The 25,657-nt window shown below is 38.4% G+C and overlaps 1 protein-coding gene across 4 annotated transcripts in view; it reads left to right on the top strand.

Annotated features, from left to right (window-relative positions):
* SLC4A4 (solute carrier family 4 member 4) overlaps positions 1-25,657 on the top strand; it is a 397,907-nt gene that overhangs the window by 217,061 nt on the left and 155,189 nt on the right. The gene's annotated exons all lie outside the window — the stretch shown is intronic.

Raw genomic sequence — 25,657 nt, 5'->3', positions numbered from 1 at the left:
GAGAAAGGATTAGAGGTGATGGTTGCTTCACTTAAAATGGACCTTTATGTGCAGACAACAGTTTTCACTTTCCTTGGGAGAAGGAGAAGCGGTGTGTGAAGGGAGCTGGAATCACAAGGGAAAAATTTCAGTCTACTTCAGCTGTTGCAGATTTATTCACTTGGGCAATTAAAATCTTAGAGAAATAGTTGTCTCAGCTTTAAAATAGTAATAACCTCTGACTTCTGTTTATTCTAGGGATTGAGATAACTTATGAAAAAGTATTTTGGTAAATTATAAAGAAATACTGGCCAGGCACAGTGGCTCACGCCTATAATCCCAGCACTTTGGGAGGCTGAGGTGGGGAGATCACTTGAGGCCAGGAGTTGGAGACCAGTCTGGCCAATATGACGAAACCCTGTCTCTACTAAAACCACAAAAATTAGCCAGGCATGGTGGCACAGGCCTGTAATCCTAGATACTACAGAGGCTGAAGCATGAGAATCGCTTGAATCTGGGAGGCAGAGGTTGCAGTGCGCTGAGATCGCACCGTATATATTTGTTTGTCTGTTAAAACATATAGTTGAATGAAGAGCAATCAGGTTTTGAATATCTGTTTGCTTTCTTTTGAAGAGAATATGGTGTAAACTGGGCCATTTTTTCTTTCATCTGAGTAAATATCTGTGCAAGAAAATTGTATTTTAAGAATATAGCATGTGGAAAAATGATGCCTCCTAAATTAAAAAATTTCAAAGTTTTGAAGAAATGAAAGCAGCATATTTAAAAAATCATAGAAATCTTAAGACTGTTTCCCCAGGGTTGAAGGGGAAGTAGCGTATATTGGAAAGAAGAAGGAACATGAAGCAAGAAAATCTGGTCTTACTACTTATTCCAAAACTGGCTAGTTGTGTGATGATGGACACTAGTTTTGTTCTTTGCTAAGAGGAAACTATAATATATAACTCACCTCAGAAAATCAAATATCTGATTCTTGCTCTTTTAACTTGCCGTTTGTCTTTTGATATAGTAGAAGAGTATGGTTCTAGTTGGCTTCATGCTTGATATGCTAATTGTACAGTTAGCCCTCCATATCCATGGTTCCATATCCATGGATTTAAGCAACCATGGACAGAATGAAAATTGTGTCTGTGCTGAACACATACAGACTTTTTTTCCTTGTCATTATTCTCTAAGTAATACATCATAGCAACTGTTTACATAGCATTTATACTAGGTATTGTAAGTAATCTAGAGCAACTTAAACTGTATATGAGGATGTGTGTAGGTTATATGCAAATAGTGTGCCATTTTATATCAGGGACTTAAGCATTGTCCAATTTTGTTATCTGATGGAGGTCATGGAATCAATCCCCAGCAGATACCGAGGGATGACTTGTTCTCTCTTTCTGCCTTTTAAGTGGGTGAGTTTGAAGATTCCTCTTTTCACACTTTGCTGATTTTTTCCAAAAAGCCATATTCATGATGGTGTTCCTCTTTAACTGGCAGCGCTTGTAGTAGTCATAGAGGTTTTTAGGCCTTGGTGAATTTTAGAAAGTACGGGAAGGGTGTACATTCTATTCCATTCTCTCCTCCCCTCCCCTCCCCTCCCCTCCCCTCCCCTCCCCTCCCCCATCTCTCTCTCCCTCCCTCCCTCCCTCCCTTCCTCCCTTCCTCCCTAGTAGGGTCTTCATCATCTCAGATCTGAATTGCTAGAAAAGCTGTTGGAATTGATCCCCTGTCCCCATTTTCTCTCAATTCAATATACTTTTTACATAGTCGCCCTCATTTTTCTATTCTACATGAAAAATGGACAATGGCTTTCTATCATTTTAAGTTCAGGACTTCTTGATGACCTTTATGATGCTCTGAAATCTGAAATTATCCATCTTATCTTCATTTATTCATTTGTGTTCCCCAGAAGAGGGACTCTGTTTAGGTCAGGACTAATTTCTTTACTTACCTCCCGCTTTACATTGAGATAAATTCTTGACTCCTTGAGCTGCTCCTTCAGATGCTAATGTGGATTGTCACCTTCCTTTCATCTGTCTGCCTCTTGAAATGATCAGGAAGAAGAGCATTTAAATATGGGTACATTGGTAGGTACATATCTGTAATGGAAAAGGGAGAACTCAGGCCACTAGAAGTTTTCTTAAATCTATTTCGCACATTTTGTCTCCATTCATTGTTTACCAAGCCATGCTGATTGTTTGTAAGGTTTGCCATGAGTCTTAGTACTGGATAAGGCAGTATACTAATTAGGCTTAGGAATATCTTGTTGAGTTCTTGAGGAAGCCTTCTTTTATTAAGGGCAGTTCTCCTCTTGCCAGGAATTTGACAAGAGGCAGCTGGTAAATGCTGACAAATACATTTACTAACTTATTGGGTCTTTTAATATCTGGGCATATGCAGAAAAAATCTGATGGCTTAAGATGCATATTACATAAAATTTTGATTCCAGTAGTAGAAGAAATATGTGGAACATTTTCTGTGGGTATTGATTTTGTTATAAAGCCCATGGGAATGGAGTCTTTAAAACCAAAATCTTCAGTGCCTTTCACTAGCATCTCATAGTGATCAAGGTTCATGTTAAGATGAAGCGAGGAAAATTTAATTCAGGAATGCTCCTTTTGTTTTCAAAGCCAGCACAGGAAGGTTGATGAATATATAATTATAAGAGCAACTATTAATCTAATTTGTGTCTATTACAGGATTTATAGTTAATCCAATGAGTTCTTCAGGAAGAAACTCCATTCTCTCTTCCTACCAGAGTTTGAAGAGAGGCTTTTGTAACTAATTCATAATCTCTTCTACAACCAAAGGTACAGGTACAGAAATCAAACTAATGTTTTCAGTTTCTATACCTACTATTTTGGTAACTTCAAACACAAAAACTCCTGGATCATTTTAGGGCAAGAAAAAGGAAAATGGATTTGCAAGTAAGATGAAGCTGTGATAAACCCTGGCTTTTATTTATTTATTTATTTTACCTATTTTTTTCTCCGTTTGGACAGGAAAAAAAAGGTTTCCAGGCTTATATTTGTTTTGAGAAAGCTTTTATAATTAATTAGTCAGTGTCCTGGAAGCGATCTTGGCGGTAAACTCAAACTTGTCTTATGTACTTGTCCAAGTTGGCCCCAAAAACTTCCATCTGACCAGGACTGAAATTTCTGATTGACTGATTATTCTGCCTGGATACAATCTGAACAGTTGTGATGGTGCCTTGCAACTTCTTGGAGCTGTCTAACTTCTTAGTAGCACAAAGAATGGGTTTAATGTTCAGAGTTATGAAGAGGAACAGAATTGCTCTTTCTGACAGCTACATAGTGACAGAATTTGAGGGCATATTTTTTTATGAGATTCTGTTTTGGGAAAACAGAAGAAACAAATCTGTGGGCTGCACTTTTTCTTTCTGGCTTTGCCAAGCCTATGTGCTTACGATTTCAGTAGCGGCTGCTTTATTGAAAAATGGCTTAAAATAGTTAACAGCAGAAGAAGAGCATAGCCAGAATTTAGGTGATTCAGTGCTTCAGACATATTCTAACTTGGATGTTATATTTATTAAGCAGAAAAACACCTGTGGAGAAATAGATTTAAAAAATACATCTGGAGTTCGTCTAGTTGTAAATCTACATAAATAATCTCTTCTATTTTGTTGCTATGGAGTATTTTTTTACATTATCTAATTGTATTTCTTGATTACCTTTGATTTATTTTTCTGTTTCTTCTTATTTTTCTGTTCTTTTAAAAATTTACATGTGAGGTGGGTACTTATCAAATGCAGTGGCTTTAGTGACAGTTTTCATGTGAATATGGCTTCAGCTATGAGAATAAGAAAGAGCTTTTTTCTTCATTTTACCCCTTAGCTTTAACTCTTGTAGAAATACTGTGCTTAGTGGTGCAATGGCTTTAAAAAAGTTGACTTTTTCCAGGTTTATTAATAATGCAATAACATCTCACAATTACATGTCCAACCTCAAGTGAAATTATAGTCTGTTGATTGCAGTGGATGCAGTAGATGTAGAAATAGCCTGCAGATTCTCAGGGGGACACTTGAGGTCCACATAACCTTGTAACTGCTTATCTGGTTGTTATTATTTCTGTGATATTCATTATTTAGCTGGCTAATCTGAGAATCTATTCCATAGGTCTCGTGGTGGAGTTTTGCGTAAGGTTAATTTCTAAAACGTATTAGAATCATTTTTAGCACTGTCTATTGCCTATTATGTTTAAATATATTTTGCTGCCTTGATTCCTACGTTTGAAGTCTTGGTCTTTTAAAGAAATAGACCTGAATTTAAGTATTTTGTCAGAAAGTATGAGGATGAAACCATTAAACCATGTATAAGTTTAAAGTTGCTAAGCCATAACTATCTTAAAATGAGATCTAGAAGGAAACATCCTGCGATTATTGGGGGAATAACTCCCAATCCTTTTCTTACACATACATGATATAGGAGTGAGTCAACCCAGTTCACTGAGATGACGTCTTTTCATGATTTTGAAAGTAGAGTTCCATCCCAGGACTCACATAAAGCTTCTCTTAGCATTAATAGTTATTTCATGCTCACAGTGAAGGAAAAGTACAAAAGCACCTCCTTTTTCTTTCCATGGCTCAGTCAAAAAAACCTACAGTTCACACTGAATATGGGTGGTCTTACTTCACCCTTCAGAGGAGGTACAGTGTCTAAGAAAGGTTCATGTCTTCTGAGGTTATAATAATTGTCTTTAGCGTGTTTTCAGGGAGCAGTGAGACATTACTGTGTCAGAGGAGCTCCAGATGGAATCACATCTGTGAAAACCTAAGAACAAAAGCGTGTTGTGAGAAGGTAGTTAGGGTCCTTAGAGGTCCTTAGTCACTACAGTTTTGGTGACTTTGGTGAGCATCTCTCTGGCTCAGCACCTACAGCTTTCCTTCAGCCAAGTGTCCCTGAGGGGAACTTGTATAGCCATGCAATGGTATCCTTGGGCCCCTTTCACAGGGGAACAGCTTGTGCTTAGCTAATTAACAAAACATGTTTGTCATTATCTTTTCCCTCTCTACGAGAAATTTGGCTTAAGATAGCTTCCTTTTCCCATTCTATGCTTCTCCCATATTCTTAAAGCTTAAACAGTTGACAGGGATCAGTAAGGTTTGAGAAGCATTGATATTAGTACCGATTTATAGAACGTGTGTATTTTACAATTGGGACAGTTGCATCTCTGCATTTATTAATGTTGTACATTCTTAAAAGCTATTTGTCTGGAATAGAAAATTAGCACTCATTTTAGAATGGGTTTTGTATCAGCTTTAAAATGAAGCAGATGATCCTATATGAAGTAAACTGAACTCTATCTTGTTTATTATTTTAGGAAAAAAGGAGCCTTTTGTGAAATTTAGAGCTATGGTTTTAATTAACTGCAGCTACAATGAATTTGAACTCCTAAAACACCCCGTCACTGCATGCAGCTGTGATTTGAATTCATTCATTCGTTCATTCATTCATTCATTCAAAATGTATATTCTGTGCTAGAAAATGTTCTTAGTTGTGGGTTCCAGAAGTGAATGAAACAGATACATTTTTTGACTCATGGAACTTACATGCTTTTGGGAAGAGAGAGACAGTAAACAAGAAAAACAATAAATACGTAGGATAATTTCACATAATCATAAGTGCTATCTTGAAAATAAAGCAGGGTAAAGTGGAGAGGTACAGGAAAACTATTTTAGGGAAGAGGGTTAGCCAGTAAGGAGAGGATCTGGAGAGAGAGGTTTCTAGGCTGAGCAAAAAGCACGAGTAGAAAGCTAAGGCAGAAATGAAGATGGTGTATTCGAGAAACAGGAAAAAAAGTGTCATAAGTGACTGGAGCAAATGTAGCAGGTGTGCAGTGGTAGAGAAGTCGGGAAAATATGCCGGAGGCCCTTTTTATTTTATTCTAAGTGCAGTGAGACACTCTCTTAGGATTTTTACCTAGAGTGTTGTATGTTCTGATTTACATTTTAAAAAGCTCACTAGAGATACAATGTGATAGGATGGAGAAATTTGTGAATGTTTTGGATCATCTGGTGTTATTCCTATATTAAGTATTGTATGAGTACCCCAGTGCATTAAAATGAGAGCTCACAGACCCTTAAGAGTCCATTTCTTAATGTGTTAGCTATAGCCATTAAGACCTTATTACTATCAGCAAAGGAAATTCTTCTGTGCTGTAGAAATATTGTAAGAAAGAAAAAGAGTTTCCCAGTTAAAAGATCATCCATGTACTGTTAATTATATTACATTATTAATTAGTAAATAGTAATTATTGAAATATTTAATGCACTAGAAGTGGGTGTAAAGCCACCAAGAATAGTGAGATTGAATTTCTGAGTAATTATATTTGCACCTGTGGTCCTCTTGATATTACTGTTGGCTAACATCAGGCATGCCAACTGGCTAATGACACATGATTCATGAAACCTTCACTGGAGTCCTCTCTGAGGAATGGTAACAGGAAACCTTCTTAGTCTCTATGGTTCAGAAAGGAGCATCAGGATGTGTAGGAACAGGACAGAACAGCCAAAAAGGGATTCTGTGCCACATTCTTACCTGTTCCTATGTAAGAATTGAACTCTGGTAGCACTGTATCCCTGTATTCAACATTTAACCAAAGAAATTGTAGCTATTACATATCTTAATAAACTGGCATGTTTTACATTTGATGTCACTTTTTTCTCTTTTCAATATGTAGCATTCTGCCAGTATGCCAATACCAGGAATATACCTAGAATATATTTCAGAGAACAGTAGCATGCTGTCAACAATAATCTTTGATGGACGTATACTCTCACATCACAAGTTACTTACTTACATCTGACAGAGACTTCATAAAAGAAACAAACATTTTTCTTCTTGGAAGTGGCAAATTGTTACAAAACCAGAAAACAGCAATACCTTGTGATGAACACTCTTAGTTCATCTGAGTACAGTTTTTAAAACTTTATAGCAATTGTAAATATATACAGGGAATCATTCTTTCTTTTTTTTTCTTTTTGACACAGAGTCTCACTCTGTTACCCAGGCTGGAGTACAATGACACAATCTTGGCTCACTGCAGCCTCCACCTTTTGGGCTTAAGCTATCCTCTTACCTCAGCCTCCTGAATAGTGGGGACTACAGGTGTACACCACCATGCCCAGCCAATTTTTTTTTTTTTTGAGATATGCAGTTTTGCCACATTACCCAGGCTGGTCTTGAATTCCTGGGCTCAAGTGATCTGCCTGCCTTGACCTCCCAAAGTGCTGGGATTATAAGCATGAGCCACTATGCCCCGCCCATGGAATCATTCTTTATTTACTGTAGTAACATGTTATTATCCACAATGTTTTTAAAAACTTTAGAATTTTCTGATTCAAAATATACAACAATGCTGTAAAATTTAAACAAAGCAAAAATGAATAAAATAAAAAGTGAAAATTCTTAAATTCAAATCCTTTAAAATAACTGCCATTAGCAGCTTGATGTTGAGTCTAATGAACTTTTCTGATACATGAATACTTATATATTTATATATAAATAATAAAAATGTGATTGTATTGTTCTAAAATTTGATTTTTTTAACTTAACAATACAGTGGACACCTACCTTATTCTTCCTAAAGGCTATATAGTATATATGAATTATATTTTATTGATTCTATCTTCCATGACTAGATATTTTCAGTTCTTTGCTGTACCAATAAGCCTTTAAGAAGTACTCTTATTGTAATTTTTCTACATTCTTTCATGAGTATTTCTGGAGGAGAAATTTTTGTAAGTGGAATTGCTGGATTACCATGTATTGCAAATTTAATTACCTTCCCAAAAGATTATATGAGTTATGTTCTGGATCTTTAAACACTTTATTGAATCCACCTCCACTGCTAAGATATTATTTGCCGGTCAGATTTTAGTTTATTCTTTATGTTTCACTCCACTGAAAGCTTAGCGACTCAAAATGAAAAGCATCTCAGTACCCAGCTCACTTTGGGGGCTTTTGTCAGAAGCTTAAAGTATAGAAATTAAAACTGGGTTTATTTTCCTGATGTAATTGGATGTCCGAGCTGGCTAATCACTTGTATTCTGAAGTAGGGAGGTGGAAAGTGCAGTGGGTAGACTTGGCCACCTGTCTGTTTCTTCTTGCTTTGACTGAAGATGTTGCTGTTCCCAGCTCTGAGAGGGCTTTTCAGGCTCTGTGGGAATTTCCTTGGCAAACAAAAAATGGTTTCATCTCAAGAGCCCTTCTTGGTGGTCAGCATTTGGAACAAAAAGAAAAATTGCAAAAAGAGTTGGACAAGTGTTCCCTTTGAATATTATTCAACACATTTGCAGCTTGTATCTACATCTCCTTCTGTTCCATCCCCCAACCTCCAAGAGAATTTTAAATGAACATACGCCAGGCTATACAGTTAGTTAAATAAAAAGTTTTATACCGTATACAAGTGCTTTATTAGAAACTTTGAAGGAGTGTTGTCAACTGAAATGGCTAATAAAAAGATCAGCCAACACTTTTTGTTTTTACATGTTGGGGCATATTTGCAGATTCTACTGCTCCCCAATTTCCCTCTCAATAGGGAATCTCTGCAGAATAAATTTATGAGGAGGTCACACCATGGGAAGAAGTTTTTCCTGTTCTTCTTTAGAAAGAGAAGAGCTCCCCACTGTTTCCAGCTCACTTGTCTGATTGATCCAGTGGCTGGTTGATTTAGGTGTCTCAGCAGAATCTCATGACCTTATCAGTCACCAGTACAGCTTTCTGGTTTCTCCATGTGTTACCCACCAATGAGCTGACTTTACTCCCTAGAACTGAACTGAAATGAAAACAATGATTCTTTTTTTTTTGCCACCATGTTAAAAGGACAGCAGTAATGTTTTCTATAATCTGAAAGCCAGGGGTTAATCATGCCAAGATGACATTCCTGACTAATCAATGTTCCATGCATACACATATAAGAGGGTAGGAAGTAATGAGTCATTGCATAGGGAGTGATTGTAAACCTTGAACTTCAAAATTAGCTGTACTCTTCATTTGGTAGCTCTGTCTGATAGTATTGAGTCTACTGCCTATGTAAGCAATAACTAACAACTAGCATAGATTGGACACCTACTTACAAGTAATACTTTGGGGTTGGTACTGCCGACTGTATTTTACATATTGGCAAACTTGAGGCATGAAGAAATTAAGTAATTTCCCTAAAGTTAAATAACATCTAAGTGGTAGAGCGGCATCCTAGTCCTAGTACCTGTGCTCTTCGTGAGTACAATGAGTTATTCCTAGTTGGATTAGGGTCTTTTTAGGTCCCTGAAAGCCACAGTGGAATAGACAGGTATTCAATCGATGTTTCTGGCCTTTGGTTTGTCTTTGAGGCACACATCATGCTGAATAGGCTAATTATCAGAATTACTGTTAAAAAATGAATAATTAAAAAATTTTAAGGGTGTTATGGTGACTGGATGGATGTTTCTGCTGCCACAGTGATTAAAATACTCAGCGTTATGTGCTGCTACTCTGGATGTGATTGGTGTGAAGGTCAGTGAAAAAAGACTGATGTAATAAAAAAGTATAATCTATGATCTCAGATTGTGAGTTTATATCTTAGCTGATTATTCACACCAAATAAACTGTGGTGCTGACAGTAAAGTGCAGCTGGAGTTCAGTGAAAGACACAACTGTGTGGGCCAAAGCCATCAATCAGAAAGGAACCAGGGACTTTAGAAGCAGCTTTCCATTCTAGAGAACAAAAATAACAGAAGAAAAGAGTTTTAACCAAATAAAACATTCTTCCTTGGATAAAAGGTTAGGTAAGAAATGGGAGCAATAAACTGGAATGCAACTATCTAGAGTTTAGCAATGCAAGTAAAAGACTTAGTTCATCTAATAAATGGAAAATGTTGTGGCTTTTAGAATTATTTGAAATAATAGCCTAAAACTTTCCAAATGTGAGGAAATACAACATTTCAATGTTAATTTTTTTTGTAATTAGTGTCACACATAGAATTAGTAAAAGTAGATTAGTTAGTTGACTTGTGCACAGATCACAATGAAGAGAGAGTTACAATACCTTTAATTTACAGATCTTCACTTGTGCTTTGCTAAACCCCATGGTTTTTTGACTTCCAGGCTGTTAAGTATTCATTCTCACTATAGATAGAGTCAACTGTAGTTCATTTAGTCTGATAAATACACATCATTATAACCTTAAAATTTTGCTCTGGTAAGAGAAAAAATGATTATTATTGAACTTTTTTATTAATAAGCTAAGATATAAACTCACAATCTGAGATCATAGATTATACTTTTTTATTATATCAGTCTTTTTTCACTGACCTTCACCAATCACATTCAGAGTATCAGCATATAACATTGAGTATTTTAATCACTGTGGCAGCTAAAGCATCCATCCAGAATCATAGGAATAGCTTTGAAGACTTAAATAAGCATGGTAAACCTTAACTCTTCTGAACTTCAGTTTTCTGATTCATAAAACAGATATTATACTTCAGTCTGAACTGCTTTTTCTAGTTGTTTTGTGAAAAGGAAAATACACTTCCATTTTCATTATTTAAATGGGCTACTGCTTTTTTATTTTTGGTTTTGTTTTGCAGTAAGATTTGGTGGGATGAAAGTCCATTTCATTTACGTATCATTCCTTATCTTTTATTTTTATTTTTATTTTTAAAAATTTTTTTTATTATACTTTATGTTCTAGGGTACATGTGCACAACGTGCAGGTTTGTTACATATGTATACATGTGCCATGTTGGTGTGCTGCACCCATCAACTCATCATCTACGTTAGGTATTATATCTCCTAATGCTATCCCTCCCCCTTCCCCGAACACAATTCTTAATACATATAAGATACTTAAAACTGTTTACAGCCTTTAGATCAGTAGTTCCACTACAGATAATCATTCTTTAGAAAATAATGAATACAGAAAAAGGCTTGTGAACAAAGATGATTTTAGCGAGTAGTAATAATAATGATTGTCTTCCCAGCACCATCTCTAGTCTCTTTCTCCTTGGCTGCCTTCTCCCATATAGTGGATTTAGGTGGATGCAGCCTTTCCTGGCCTCCCCTACAGCCAGATGGTCACAGGACAGAGCAATTTCTAACAAGACCAAAGGAAGTGCCTGCTTAGCCCTGGGCCTGGGGTAGGGAGGGTGAGGGGTGGGGGGTGCGGTGGGGGGGGTGTGTGGACGGCATTTGGGAAATCGAGGAGAGTCCCGTATGGTGCTCTGGTGTCCTGCCATTTCTTGATGGTCTTTTGATGATGTGATCCCTGGACTTACAGAATTCCCCTTGCAATGCTGAGGGGAAAGGAAAGGTAAGAGAATGGCAGAAGAGCCAGCCCAAAGAGCGTCCACTGTGAAGCTGCAGGAACAGTTCTTTACTACCTCTAAATGCCTTAGGAAAATGAGAATTGTCTTTTGGGTTGAGCCTTAGCTGCAGGAGAAAGCAGTAAAATGATGCAATAATTTTGCAGGATGTTCCCAATATAAAAAAAGAAGAAACCAACCAAAATATTCAGTGCATGGAGAATAATTTACTAATATACTATTTACATAAAGTGGAATTCACTATAGGGATTTAAAATAATATTTAGGATATGTTTATAGTGATTTTGGCCAATATTTATGAAATTCAGTGATCAACCCAGGACATATTTACTTACTGTATATTCTCAATAATATTCAAAATAGCTTTTTTCTTAATTAAAAAAAGAGTCTGAGAGAAAAACACACCAAATTGCTTATCTGCAGTGAATATTCATGAAAGTTAAGATTTGTGAAGATTTTAATTTTGATATTTAAACTTTTTAGTAGACTTCACGTTTCCTATAGAGTTTGTTTTGCATTAAGAGAAAAAACAGAAATGTATAATATAAAAAAACTGAAAGCAAACATACTCCGTTAGTCTCCACAAATTCCTGGATTTCTGCAGGAGACTTATAAATATAAAGCTGTATAAATCAATAAAGCAAATACATAAAAAATTCATTCGTATAATTATAATATAAATCAAATAATTCTCAAAGTAGACTTTATTATAAATATGAATATGGAAGAATCAAATTTCATGACTTCAAAATGGTATTAATGGTGCCTCCTGGTAGCTGAGAGAACAGAGATACCTTTTGCAACGGGAATCTTACACTGTGCGGGTCACTCTTGTTTCCCAGGTGCGATCTCGGCTCACCGCAACCTCTGTCCCCCAGCTTCAAGCGATTCTCTTGCCTCAGCCTCCCGAGTAGCTGAGATTATAGGCATATGCCACCATGCTTGGCTAATTTTGTATTTTTAGTAGAGACGGGGTTTCTCCATGTTGGTCTCTCTGGTCTCAAACTCCCAACCTCCAGTGATCCTCCCACCTTGGCCTCCCAAAGTGCTGGGATTACAGATGTGAATCACCACACCAGGCTGAAATATTTCTTTTTTAAATGTTGGTGATAAAAGAAGTAGAAGAGACATCATCAGCCAGTGCATTGGTCACAGTTTCTCTGCAGAGGAAATAGGATGTAGATATATCTGGCCTTCCTGGGGCAGCTCATTCCCTCTGGAGGCAGCTCCACTCACTGAAAAGTAATAGGAGTCGGCTTTTACTAGGCGCCTGTCATCTGCTACATGGCCTCAGGCACTTTCCTTGCAATAGTTTCACCCCTCGTGGGATGCTGCTGTTGATACCTGGTGCTCTCTGGGAACTTGGCTCTTGAGACAGGAGTCTTGCTGATGCCTCCGCCCGAATCATTCCTTATCTTTTAAATTTGCATTGTTAATTTGGTTCTTTGGCATTCATGCTCTTAACTTCACACTATACTACTCTAGCCACACTCCAAAGAACTTATGTCTGATTGTCATTTCATGAATGTTATTGAAGGCACATTACACTTGGACCCAAATTTCTGTTTTTTTCTCTGCTTTTCCAAGTCTTACCTATACTTCAAAACTTGTCAAGTGTTGCTTTTTCTTTATATCCATCCTTGAATATTCCAGCTCATGTTAACTACTCCTGTTTTGAATTTCTAGTAGCATCTAGTACTTATTATTTTCATCACAGATGTGGTTTGGCTGTGTTCCCACCCAAATCTCAACTTGAATTGTATCTCCCAGAATTCCAACCTGTTATGGGAGGGACCCAGGGGCAGGTAATTGAATCATGGGGGCCAGTCTTTTCCCTTGCTATTCTCATGATAGTGAGTAAAGTCTTATGAGATCTGATGGGCTTATCAGGGGTTTCTGCTTTTGCTTCTTGCTCATTTTCTTTTGCCACCGCCATGTAAGAAGTGCCTTTCCCCTCCACCATGATTCTGGGGTCTCCTAGCCATGTGGAACTATAAGTCCAATTAAATCTCATTTTCTTTCCAGTCTTGGTTATGTCTTTATCAGCAGCATGAAAACTAACTAATATAGTAAACTGGTACCAGAAGTGGGTGTTGCTGAAAGGATACCCGAAAATGTGGAAGTAACTTTGGAACTGGGTAACAGGCAGAGGTTGGAACAGTTTGGAGGTCTCAGAAGAAGATAGGAAAATGTGGGAAAGTGTGGAACCTCCTAGAGACTTGTTGGATGGCATTGACAAAAATGCTGGCAGTGATATGAACAATTAGGTCCAGGCTGAGGTGGTCTCAGGTGGAGATGTGTAACTTGTTGGGAACTGGAACAAAGGTGACTCTTGTTATGTTTTAGCAAAGAGACTGGAGGCATTCTGCCCCTGCCCTAGAGATTTGTGAAACTTTGAACTTGAGAGAGGTCATTCAAGGTATCTGGCGGAAGAAATTTCTAAGCAGCAAAGCATTCACAAGGTGACTTGGGTGCTGTTAAAAAGCATTCTGTTGGCCGGGCGCGGTGGCTCAAGCCTGTAATCCCAGCACCTTGGGAGGCCGAAACGGGTGGATCACGAGGTCAGGAGATTGAGACCATCCTGGCGAACATGGTGAAACCCCGTCTCTACTAAAAAAAAAAAAAATACAAAAACTAGCCGGGCGAGGTGGCAGGCGCCTGTAGTCCCAGCTACTCGGGAGGCTGAGGCAGGAGAATGGCGTAAACCTGGGAGGCGGAGCTTGCAATGAGCTGAAATCCGGCCACTGCACTCCAGCCTGGGTGACAGAGCAAGACTCCGTCTCAAAAAAAAAAAAAAGCATTCTGTTTTAGAAGGGAAACAGAGCATAAAAGTTCAGAAAATTTGCAGCCTGACAATGCAGTAGAAAAGAAAAACCTATGTTTTGAGGAGAAATTCAAGCCAGCTGCAGAACTTTGCATGAGTAGCAAGGAGCCTAATGTTAATCCCAAGACCATGGGAAAATGTCTCCAGGTCATGTCAGAGACCTTCATAGAAGCCCAGAGGCGCAGTAGGAAAAAGACCTCTGGCCTTCACAGGCCCAGAGGCGCAGTAGGAAAAAGTGGTTTCATGGGCCAGGCCCAGGGTCCCCGTGCTGTGTGCAGCCTAGGGACTTGGTGCCGTGTGTCCCAGATGCTCCAGCTGTGGCTGAAAGGGGCCAACGTAGAGCTCAGGCTGTGGCTTCAGAAGGTGGAAACCCCAAGCCTTGGCAGCTTCCACATGGTGTTGAGCCTGCAAGCGCGCAGAAGTCAAGAATTGAGGTTTGGGAACCTCTGCCTAGATTTCAGAAGATGTACGGAAATGCCTGGATGCCCAGGCAAAAGCTTGCTGCAGGGGTGGGACCCTTATGGAGAACCTCTGTTAGGGCAGTACAGAAGGCAAATGAGGGGTTGGAGCACCCACACTGAGTCCCTACTGAAGCATTGCCTACTGTAACTGTGAGAAGAGGGTCTTCATCCTCCAGCCCCCAGAATGGTAGATCCACTCACAGCTTGCACTGTGCCTGGAAAAGCTGCAGACACTCAATACCAGCCCATGAAAGCAGTCAGGAGGGAGGCTATACTCTGCAAAGCCACAGGGGTGGAGTGGCCCAAGACCATGGGAACCTACCTTTTGCATGAGTGTGAAAACTGGAGTCAGAGGAGATCATTTTGGAGCTTTAAAATTTGACTGCCGCACAGGATTTTGGACTTGCATGGGCCCTGCAACCCCTTTGTTTGGGCCAATTTCTCCCATTTGGAACAGCTGTATTTACCCAATACCTGTACTCCCATTGTATCTAGGAAGTAACTAGCTTGCTTTTGATTTTACAGGCTCATAGGCGGAAGGGACTTGCCTTGTCTCAGATGAGACTTTGGACTGTGGACTTTTGGGTTAATGCTGAAATGAGTTAAGACTTTGGGGGACTGTTGGGAATACATTTTCAATTTTTGGACAAGTTCAAGAGAGAGGCAGCTGTAAAATAGAACTCTAGTGTGAGGTTCTTTTTGTTTGTTTTTGTTTTGGAATGGATCTGAATTTAGAATGATTCCACATTGATTAGTTCCACAGGAGTATATATACAGGCAAATTTTATATTGGTGGTATTCTATTTCCCCTCTCCTTTCTTGAAAATAACAAGCCACTAGCCAGCCTGTGGTAGTGCATTAATCATTATTTTTACATTGATGCAAACTATTGTGATTTTTAAAGCTGAGACTGTAGAAAGCTGACAAAGCACTGTGGGCATATATAGCAAATGAAAGACAGGCTTTTGTGCTGAAAGAGTGTGAACAAAGTGTCACTCATGGCTTATAACCATTTGATGACTCCCTGTTGCCTTTATGATAAAGCCCAGAATCCTTGGCATGACCTTCCAAGACCTGCATTATCCTGCCTGGTATCTCTCTCCAAAGCTGATGTGCCAGGTTTTCTCCCATCCTGGCTTTACTACAACCATATGGTATTCTTCCAGTTTCACTAGCATGGCAGTCTCCCTCCTACCTTTGGGTCTTTGGACATGCTGCTTTTGTTCATTGAAATGCTCTTCCTTGTCCAGGCAACTGGTGTTCTCCCATTATTTCTCTGTAAATGACACCTTTTCAAGGAAGTTTTCTGTGACACGCCCCCCTCGTTTCCAGTCTCTGCCAGGGGCTGTAATTATAAGCTGTTACAGCACATGATGCTTTTCTACCATGACACCTACCACAGCTGTCATCAAATAGTTGCTTATTTTAATTTTTGGATAAATGTTTATCTTCACCAATAGGCCATTTGCTTCAAAATTGGAGAAATGATGTCCAGCAATCTATGGTTCATGGACCATAGCCTGCCAGTAACTTGCTTTTGTATGGCTGGCAAGCTCAGCATGGTTACAGTTTTAAAAAGCAGTTAAAAAAAAAAAAAGAATAAGTGACAGATACTGTATGTTTGCTCCTAAAGCCTAAAGTATTTACTGTTTGGTCTTTCACAGAAAAAGTTTGCCAATCTGTGGTCTAAGTTGTTGCTATACATGTTGAGTAGGAGAATATAAGTGTCATTGGCTCAAGCCTATAATCCCAGCACTTTGGGAGGCCAAGATGGGCGGATCACGAGGTCAGGAGATCGAGACCATCCTGGCTAACACGGTGAAACCCCATCTCTACTAAAAAATACAAAAAACTAGCCAGGCAAGGTGGCGGGCGCCTGTAGTCCCAGCTACTTGGGAGGCTGAGGTAGGAGAATAGCGTAAACCCGGGAGGCGGAGCTTGCAGTGAGCTGAGATCTGGCCACTGCACTCCAGCCTGGGCGACACAGTGAGAATCCGTTTCAAAAAAAAAAAAAAAAAAAAAGAAGAAGAAGAATATAAGTGTATTTATGTACTACGTTTTCTTTTCTGAGCAGGGCACTTCATTGTAGTGTGGCATCTATAGGGACTAGTGATGTTGCTGTAAGCACTTTGACAAACTGAGGGTTGCATGAACATCAGAAGGTTCTTACCTGGATAAACAACTGTCCTTAAAGTGTGTCGATTAGTAGCCAGTGTAAAAGTGGAAGAGGTTTCTAATGCCATGGTACTTTTTAGCTTGTATTGCTCTGCTAAGCAACTGTATTAGCAATTTAGATTAAGACATAATACATTATTATCAGATTTTCAAATACACAAAACTAAAAAAGTTAGCCATCTAAAATTTAAGTAATATAATTAAGATAGAGAATAATCTTGACAGGCTTGAAACCACAGGAATTTCACAAGAGTAAGATAAACTATGTAAGTTCTAAATGTGGAGCGAATAAGAACGTGAAAAATGCTACTTTATTTGAACAGAAAGTCTATGACTTTCAGCAGATTTAGACTCTTCAAAGGTGTCCATTACTCAGAAATAGTTGAGATGTAGTTATGGTAACAGTGTAGTGAGATGCCTGGGCACTAACCTAAGAAGAATAATAGAAGTAACTCATCCAAAACTTTTAGAAATGAGAAGTCTTAAAGGATACAAGGCTCATGAAAGTTGCCTTCCAGTGAGAGAGAATAGATTTATTGTTTTTAGCTCCAGATATAAAATTGCAATAGCAGATGGATGTGTTTCATGGAAGCAGATTTCATGTCAATGTAAGGATGAATTATATAGGAAATTGAGCTTTGTCACTAATGTATATATGAACTTTTTAAAGTCTTTCTTTGCACTTAAGTGCTACAGTAGGTATCAGGACTACAAAAACGAACAGCACACAATCCCTGCTCTCTAGGAGGTCTCATTATAGACTGTGAGATGAATCGGTAAATAATGTAGGATGTTAGATGTCCTAGCACAGAGATGGAAGTATGAATTTTGTCAGGAACTGGGGAATGGGCAGAGGTGACTCTGAAGTTAACTCTTGAGTTGATGCTCCTCCTTTCACTGTAATGTACCAGAAGAAGCAAATGACTATATGTTAGGAATGTATTCACTGCGTGGGGTATTATAAACTAGTCAGTCTTTAAGTCATTTAAAGACTTTGTGATTTATAGGAATTAAAAAATAAGAAGCCGACTTTGGGCTGGACCTTAGAACAAAAGAGTGAAGGGATCTCAGGTCATTATGTCAGTTAAGTAACCATAACCTACTGGTGACTCAGCCAGAAGCCCTCTGATGCAGATGAAGAACCTCTCAACCAAACTTCCATATAGTTGTTGCCTGCTTTTGTGTCAAAGCCTTATTTTCCTCTTGATTCCTTTTTTCTGCTTCTTCAGTATTCTTTATTGTTCTAATTTGGTACATGTTCTGAGACCTCCGTGAAGGGTACATTAAAAAAAAATCTGCTAAATAAATAATAGCATGACTACTACAGATTTAATTATAGCTGTACAGCTGCCTGTTTGAAGTGTTCTGCTGGAGCCATATGTTCCCTTGTATATTTCAGCCCTGGAAGGACCTGGTTTAATTGTTTCCCAGCTTATAGTATTGAATTCTCAAAGAACTGCTAGCAGTCATTTGGAAGTCAATAGATTGTGTGTTTTACCTCAACTGTCTTCCTGCAAATGGATGTTTTATTGACAATTTCTTATTAGATCCCAAGTAATCAGATATTAAAGCTCTCATCCAGACAGGTCTTAAGAGCTATGTTGACTTGTTAGTTTTACAGTCTGATTTTTGTCATCATATTTGATGTGCTAAGTGAAAAATACTTCTACATTTAAGCACTTTCCCTCAATGGCTTTTTTGAAAAAAAAAAAAAAAAAAGTATTTTAGTGGATGATTCTTTTAACTGTTTTCTGTCACAGTGGTATGGTGGGAGCGGAAATGGAAGAGGACCTGGGAAAGGGCACTTGGTGCTGTTCTAGGAGTATAACCTTGAGCATGTATTTAGCTTCTCTGGTACACAGGAGAGCCAAGACTGAGCCCTTCTAGGACCCATCCAGTTCCAAAATTCTGTGATTCAGAATCAGCTGGGAAACATACTCTTGCTAGTGAAATGCATCTGGAAGAGAGGGGTGGTTGTTCCTTTTCCCACTGTGGTGGTCTGTGCATCTCTTCCCCCTTGTGCTTAGAAAGCCCAAATTTCCCATTTCTTGAGCTACAAAAATCTTTCAATATGAACTCTGTTTAGAGGTCAAAGCCTCATAGAGTAATAGAGCTGTGACCATTCTAATGTACTTTTTCAGTGCAAGGACTGTCTAATGCTGTGGTTCTTAAGCTTTTCTCATGTCAGTTGATCCATTTGAGCTTATGATGAAACTGTGGATGCTTTCATCAGAAAAATGCACAATAAATATGTAGGACAAAAAGTGGTGTGTCATTTCCAGGTGCCCATGCACTCCCTGGATCCCTATCAGCCAACCTTAAGAATCTTTGCTCTGTGCTTTGATAAGAGCCCTGACATCTCTATTTTGTTCTGAGTGAAGGGATCTGCAGGTGAGGTTGAGAACAGTGAAGTAGAGGGCCTAAGGCCCGAAGCACCAGCCCTGAGCTTTGAATGGTGCCAAGGGCAGAGCTTTGTTGGGTTCATAAACTGTACTGGGGTGGAGCAAAGGGTGAGAGAAGCAATGGAAAGTGTTTTTTCCAGTTTCTGCACAAGATAGGCATTCTGCATAAGTGTTTGTCAGTCCATTAACTTTTATTTATTGATTATTTTCAAACTATTAACTTTTAACTCTTGGTTGCCTACATTACCTCTGATTATTCTACCCTTTTACCATGCATGCCTTGAACTTCTTAAGAGAGAAGTCTATGTTTTTGATTAGTTACCCCAACCAGGGTATGTGCAGAAGAGAACGCATGTAAAACAATTCCCCTTAAACTGTATTTTTTTATTTTTCTTGAAGTCACTGGCCCCACAATGCTTTTTTATTTGTCTATTTGTTTTGATTTCATATGGTTGCTCCTTCCACAACCTTTCTTTCCTAATGGCAGCTGGAGTTTATGGGGCAGAAAGAATAAAAGAAGCCCTATGTTTAGCATCTTTCTTTTTGGGGTGGGTGAGGGAAGACTATTAACAGATACTGCTTTTTAGATAATAATAGGCAAGGCAAAAGTTAGAAATAAAGCATTTCATTTTAAAACAAAGTGTTCCTGCTGAACATAGTCATTCAAGGATAAGGGTGTCATTCTGAGGGAATGCAGATAATTAAAATGGGTGCAGTTATCGTGAGGAATTATATTATATTTGTTTTACAGTGTAGTTGCACTGAACCACCCACGCTCACCTTAGCCTATGGTTCATTTTGCAGCCTTAGTATGGGATGCTCTCTCTGCAACATTCTCAAGCTAAAGTGCATGCATCTGTACACTTGGTAGAATGAACTTACCTAGAGAGGTTTATGTATGGATAATATGTTTTTAAGTCTATGATACAAACTGGTGGAAGAAATTTCTTTTTAAAGTTCAGATGATTGTATATCTGAATTCGATGTGGTGACAATCTAGCTGTATTTTATTTTATTCCCTTGGGAGAGAAAAATTTTGTTTTTGTCAATCACCTCTTCCCCTTTTTTCTCGGATTGTATTAGAATTCTAATGTGATTATAATTATTGGTACCATTTATTGACTACCTACTATACTGTTTCAGGTACTGTGCTAGGAGCTTTTACCTATATCATGTTGTATATTATCATTAACCTTACTAAATGTAGATGATAACTTTGTAGTCTTCTCAGCAACTGTTGCATAGGTTAAACTTTAAAAAATTTAAGGCACAGATATTTTTAATGCACAGCTGAATTTTCAATGATGTATCTGCGAATCACTAGTATTGGTGAAATATTTGCTTTTAATGTTGGAGAGCACTAAGCATTTGAAGAAATCATATTCTCGTGTTGTATGTCATGCTGGATTCTTCCTGCTCTGTCACCCCCTTTATCCAGGCATTTAACTAGTCCTATACATTCTGCCTTTTAATTTTTCTCAAATCTGTCTTCAGCATTCAGTCCCAGTGATGCATTCTTGATTCAGGGCCCCATAATAGTCCTCCATGTAACTTATTTATTGAGGGACCTATTATTTGCTCATCATTGTGCATAAATACTTTCAAAGATCACCTCATTTACTCTTGTGAACTCCACAAAGTAATCATTTATTATTCCCATTACACAGATGAGGAAACTCACTTGAAAGAAATGAAGTCATTTGTCCAACGTCCCTCAGCTAATAAATGGAAAAACTGAGATTTGCTTCTAGCTCTAATTCCAAAGCTCTTTCTGGTTTTCTCTGCTTGAATTTAAAACACTAGATAACAATTAGCAAGCTTAGCATGGTGAAGCCTGGACTCTGGAGACAGCCAGGCTTTGGTTTGAATCTTCATTCTGCCTTTTCTAGTTTTGTGATGTTAGTTATATATAGCAGTTTCCCATTACCTGAGTGAGGTACGTTCCAAAACCCCCAGTGGATGTCTAAAACTGTGGACAGTACCAAACCTTACATATACTGTGAGTTTTCATATACTGTGATAAAACTTTAATTTACGAATCAGGAACAGTAAGAGATTGACAACAATAATTACTAATAAAATAATTATGACAGTATTCTATAATAAAAGTTATGTGAATGTACGCTCACTCTTGCTGTCTCACAAAACATCTTATTGTACTGTATTCACCTATTTTCAGGCCCTGGTTGACCATAAGTAACTGAAACTGCAGAAGCGAAACCTTAGATAAGGGGGAATTTCTACATCTCAATTTCTTATTGGACAAATGGAGACCACAATAATAACTTACTTATAGAAATGTGGTGGGAGTTTAATAAGATGATGCATACAAAGTTTTTGGTCCAGTCCCTGGATTGATTTAAAGCATTTTAAGTTATTATTATTATTGTTACTACTAGTAATTTTAGAATTATTATTGAAGCTCTTTGTGCCTGTTGGTAACAATGGTGTCTTTAGAATTCAGTCTTACCAATATGAGATTCAAAATCTTAAATTTGGAAGGAATTCAGTGTACAGCTGTTCTCCCAAAGAAAGACTCTTTTTTAAAATCTCACTGAGAAATCCCAGACAAGGGTAGGACTTTTAGCCACTTCAGCAGGGAATTTTTTTAAACAATGAATGGTAGGGACCCCTGGTCATAAGTTTTGGAATTCGTAAAGGCCCTTTGCTTCTTACCAGAAACCTTTCTGAAGTTGACTACCACCAGATGGAGCACCTTTAGTGGAGCTCTCAGTGTCCCTGCTTGTTTCTATGCATGGTATAAAGATGCCACAACACAGGTATGAACACATGGATTTCATGTGTTTAACAAACATTTACGGAATGCTTATTTCAAGGCCTTGGCTTTGTAAGGTACTGAGGAAACAAAGTTGAATAATACATGATTTCTTTTCATAGGGTACTTTAGACCTGTCTATAGAGTATTTGTAGTCTAATAAAAGTCACAGCCAAGTCAGTCAGTGAATGCCTAGTGATAAGCACAATTTCAGAGGTAAGGCTAGGGAAAGTCCCGGAAGGTGGGGGTAGTCAGGGAAGGTGGGGGTAGTCAGGGAAGTTAGTCTTTTCCAAAGGCCTAGCTAGAGTTCAGAGGCATAAGTGGAATTTTGGGACTTTCCATCTTAGATAGATGAATGAATATTTCAAGTCTACTTCCTTCAGGCATGGAGCAAGTGACCTGTATTTATGTACAGTGGAGTTCATGACACAACAATGAAAGAGGAAAATAACTTCTTACGAAAGCAAAAAAATACCTAACTTAGCTAGCACCTAGAACCCGCAGTTCTTGTTTTTTTTAAAATCTTTTTTAAAGTGCTGTTGTCTTTATTTGGTCTTCTCCTTTCCTTGTCTCTGTCCCACTTTATTTTATGCAGTTAAATACTATTAAATACTTTAAAACATGCTCATTAAACATTTTAAAGGTTATCCTTACAGAGCCAAACCCATCATAGATACTTAATTAACACTGCTTTGCTGTATAAAAGACTCTGATATTTCAGGAAAATAGCTTCTAAACTTTGGGTAGTAAAATCAGTTCCTCAGACATGTAAAGGTTTCACCATATAGTGAAGTGAATATTCAAGTCATGGCCTGGCCTTAGCCATATGAGTTTGGTGAAGACCCTTACACTTTTGAGACTTAATTTCCCTCATCTGTAAAATGGTGTAATAATACATTTCTTACAAGCTTGTTGTAAGAATTCCAGTAGCATAGTACATATGAAAGTGTTTTAAAAACTTTAAGTAGCTATATGCATACTGACAATTTTTAAAAAAAAATAATGTGAGACATTAAGAAAATGTGACTTGGAGATATTAACAAGTAGATTTTTTTTTTTTTTGAGACGGAGTCTTGCTCTGCCACCCAGGCTGGAGTGCAGTGGCCGGATCTCAGCTCACTGCAAGCTCCGCCTCCCGGGTTTACGCCATTCTCCTGCCTCAGCCTCCCGAGTAGCTGGGACTACAGGCGCCCGCCTCGTCGCCCGGCTAGTTTTTTGTATTTTTAAGTAGAGACAGGGTTTCACCGTATTAGCCAGGATGGTCTCGATCTCCTGACCTCGTGATCCACCCGTCTCGGCCTCCCAAAGTGCTGGGATTACAGGCTTGAGCCACTGCGCCCGGCCAACAAGTTGATTTTTAAACTAGGGCGGTACTTGAAATTTCATCCTGTTTAGGAAATCAGAACGAATGGATTGTACTTAATGTTATATTTAGTTTAATAGCCATTTGTAAATGTGCTGCTTTGCAGAATCATTTGCATTAATGGTGGTGAGATGTCTATATTTGGAAGGAAAAATTGGAAAATCAAATTTTTACCCTTGGGATTGTTTTCGTTTTGAAGTAGTGTTTTTTTAAGAAATAGAATAAACAAAAGTAGAAGAGTATTCAAAAAGTGAAAACATGTCACCAGAGCCTTTTGGCATCTTGTCTTATTTGATGATTTTGTCTGTACTCTTTCATATTTCATACACACTGGAAATCTCTGCATCCTAACTATTAAGTTCCAAAAACATTAAAAATGATTGTCTAAATTTTGGATTCTGTGGGCTTTGATCAAGCAATAGCTCTTTTTAGGCCTCTTAGATATTAGGCCAATGGTATGTAAATTTAGTCACTGGAAATATTCTTCTAAATCACACCTTTAAGATAGCCTGAAGGGCAATCAGCATTTCCATTAACAACAAAACAAAAATATGTTTCTAGTAATTTTTCCAGTGGTTTTCTTTTATCACACCAAAAGAGTCCTATCCCGTCAATTAGCCTAACAAACACTTAAATAATATCCTTATTTAATATAAAAATTTAAAGGTATTTTTTCCTGTGTAGTCTAAGAATAAAAGGCAATAGCTGATTTAAGTTTAGAGAACACTGAGTCTTATCCCTTTTCTTCTTCTACCATTTCCTAGTTGGGCAACCATACAAAGAAGCGAGATTTAGAAATGGAATGTTGAGATGTGTTTAAGATGGTATTTGTCCAGGCTATTCAGGAACACCCAAACCCTGTCCTCAGCTCAACACTCTCTCCAGAAGATCATCGGAGAAATGTGTACACAGAGAAACAAAGACCAAGGTACCCTTTATTGTTGACTGAGGCTTTGTCTTCAAACCCAGAAGCAGAACACTGGTGAACTATGCAGAGCCTTCTGCTTTGTCTTCTAGCTGTGAATAGCCTTGCAGCAAAGCAAGCTGGTTGTACTAGGCCTGCTCTTTGTACTTGGAACCAAAATTGAATCATGGGTCTTCCTTCTCTTCTACAATGAAAGGCCAGGATATAGCTTTCAGTGGGAAAAACTCCTGTCTTGTATAAACCAAAAAGTATCTGAGACAAGTCTCAATCAATTTAGAAGTTTATTTTGCCTAGATTGAGGACATGCCTGTGACAGTGTGAGGAGGTCCTGACATGTGTCCAAAGTGGTCGGCTACAGCTTGGTTTTATACATTTTAGAGAGACATAAGACATCAGTCAATATATGTAAGATGTGCATTGGTTCAGTCCAGAAAGCCAGGACAACTCAAAGCAGGGGTGGAGGTTGGGGCGGGGAGATGGGCATCCAGGTCATAGATGGATTCCAAGATTTTCAGATTGGCAATTGGTTGAAAGAGTTTATCTAAAGACCTAGAATCCAGAGAAGAGAGTGTCTGGGTTGAGATAAAGAGTTGTGGAGACCAAGTTTCTTCTTATGCAGATAAAACCTCCAGGTAGCAGGCTTCAGAGAGAATAGATTATAAATGTTTCTTAGCAGACTTAAAAAGGTGCCAGAAGATCAAGGAAAAGACCTGGAAAGGGAAAGGGATTCTCTGTAGAATGCCAATTATCCTCACAAGAGATAGCTTTGTAGGGCCATTTCAAAATATGTCAAAGGAATATATTTTAGGGTAAAATACTTCAGTTTCTTTCAGGGCCTTCTATGTGCCATATGATGCTATACTAGAGTAAGGCTGGAATTTTTTTATTCCTACAATAAAACTCTTTTATTGCTACAAAAAGTCTTAAGATCTCTGTTTCAATGTTAATGCTGGTCACTTGTGTATGAATTCCATGGGGAGGAGGGTATAATGAGGCGTGTCTTACCCCACCCTTCCCATCGTGGCCTGAACTAGTTTTTCAGGTTAACTTTGGAATGCCCTTGGCTGAGAGGAGGGGTCCATTTAGATGGTTGTGGGGCTTAGAATTTTTAGTTTACACTTGATAGTCAAAACAGAGCTGGTGTAGGATAATTGTCTTTAGAATTCAAAAAGTTCAGATAAGCCCCCTACTTCCCCATGTATGGAATAAGGGGGCTGCTCAAAGGTATGGGGAGGGTGGAGATAGGAACAGCCTTCTATTAACCAAAGAAGCCAATTGTAGGCAATGTACTAGTCTCTAGCCATCATGCTCTGAGATTTCCAGAGTTTGAGACTGTGTGCTCCCATAGATACATATAGTTCTTGGTAGGTGAAACCTATTTCAAAACTCTCCCAGGGATAAATTTTCACAAGGCTGT

This window comes from Trachypithecus francoisi, unplaced genomic scaffold, assembly GCF_009764315.1.
Source record: "Trachypithecus francoisi isolate TF-2019V2 unplaced genomic scaffold, Tfra_2.0 Lachesis_group1, whole genome shotgun sequence".
NCBI classification, from domain to species: domain Eukaryota; kingdom Metazoa; phylum Chordata; class Mammalia; order Primates; family Cercopithecidae; genus Trachypithecus; species Trachypithecus francoisi.
This window is presented reverse-complemented; position numbering and strand designations above follow the sequence as displayed.